This window comes from Miscanthus floridulus, chromosome 16, assembly GCF_019320115.1.
Source record: "Miscanthus floridulus cultivar M001 chromosome 16, ASM1932011v1, whole genome shotgun sequence".
Classification (NCBI taxonomy): Eukaryota; Viridiplantae; Streptophyta; class Magnoliopsida; order Poales; family Poaceae; genus Miscanthus; species Miscanthus floridulus.
In genome coordinates, this window is record NC_089595.1 from 17,343,069 (window position 1) to 17,344,867 (window position 1,799).

Consider the following 1,799-nt stretch of genomic DNA (forward strand, 5'->3'; position numbering starts at 1 on the left):
AGGAGAAGTATTGGTGGTAAGGTTTGAAGAGAGATGTGGCCGAATATGTGGCTTTGTGTGACACTTGTCAAAGAGTGAAAGCTGAGCATCAAAGACCTGTAGGGTTACTACAACCAATGAAGATCCCTGAATGGAAATGGGAAGAAGTTGGTATGGATTTTATTGTAGGACTGCCCCGCACTCAAAGAGGTTATGATTCAATATGGGTAATAGTGGATCGACTCACCAAGGTTGCTCACTTTTTACCAGTCAAGACTACCTATAATGGTGCAAGATTAGCAGAGTTGTACATGGAAAGAATAGTGTGCTTACATGGTGTTCCCAAGAAAATTGTGTCGGATAGAGGCACCCAATTTACATCGCAATTCTGGCATAAAGTGCATAGATCTTTGGGGACAAAGTTGAATTTTAGTTCTGCTTACCACCCGCAAACTGATGGACAGATTGAAAGGATCAACCAGATTTTGGAAGATATGTTGCGAGCTTGTGCACTTCAGTATGGTGATAGTTGGGATAAGAGTCTGCCTTACGCAGAGTTCTCGTACAACAACAGTTATGAGAAGAGTCTCAAGATGGCACCTTTTGAGGCGTTGTATGGACCTAAGTGTAGAACGCCTTTGTTCTGGAATCAGACTGGAGAAACTCAAGTGTTTGGACCCGATGTCCTTAGAGACGTGGAAGAACAAGTGAGAATGATTAGAGATAATTTGAGAGTAGCTCAGTCCCGACAGAAGAGTTACGCTGATACCCACAGAAGAGAGCTGACTTTCGAGATTGGTGATTATGTGTACTTGAAAGTGTCACCAATGAGAAGTGTGAGAAGATTCAATATGAAGGGAAAATTAGCACCAAGGTATATAGGACCTTTTAAGATCCTAGAGAGACGTGGAGAAGTAGCTTACTAGTTGGAACTGCCTGAGAGCTTGTCCGGTGTGCACGACGTGTTCCATGTTTCCCAATTGAAAAAGTGTTTGAGGGTACCAGAAGAACAGATTCCTTTGGAAGAACTTGCTGTCAAGGAAGATCTTACTTATGAGGAGTATCCGATAAAGATCTTGGAAACTGCCGAAAGAATTACAAGAAGCCGAACTGTAAAGATGTGCAAGGTGCAGTGGAATCGTTATACAGAGGATGAGGCTACTTGGGAAAGAGAAGAGGATCTGAGAAAGACTTATCCCCAACTGTTTGAGTAAGCAATCACCCGAATCTCGAGGACGAGATTCATCTTAAGGGGGGTAGAATTGTAACATCCTAAAATTTGCATTCTTTTAAAATTAATAAATATGATTTATTTAAGCAAAGGTGTGTGCATTAAAAGATAGGGAAATAATAAATTTTGTGGAATTAAAATTTAAAAATAAGGTTAGAAAACTTTTTGATGCATACATGCTGCTGCATATCATTTTGTGAATGCTTGGAATTTGTTAAAGATTTTAAAAAGAATTGAAATTTGAATATAAAAAGGGATTTGGAAAATTGTAGAAGAAATAGAAAAGGAAAGAATCTTTTTCCCTCTCCCTTCTTGAATTTCGGCCCGCTGGCCCCCTCTCTTTTCCCCGCGGCCCAGCACCGCAGCCCAGCTCTCCTCCCCGCCCCGCGGCCCAGCACCGCGCCAACCGCCAGCCCAGCCGCGTGCCTCGGCCACTCGGCCCAGCAAGCCACGCCAGCCCATCACCACGCCAGGCAACCGTCGCCCACGCTCCCCCGTGCCCTGCCGCTGACGCCCGGGCCCCGGTTGTCGGCACCATCCTTCTTCCCCGCACGGCTCGGAACCGCCCGCGCCCGGCCTGGCCGCAACC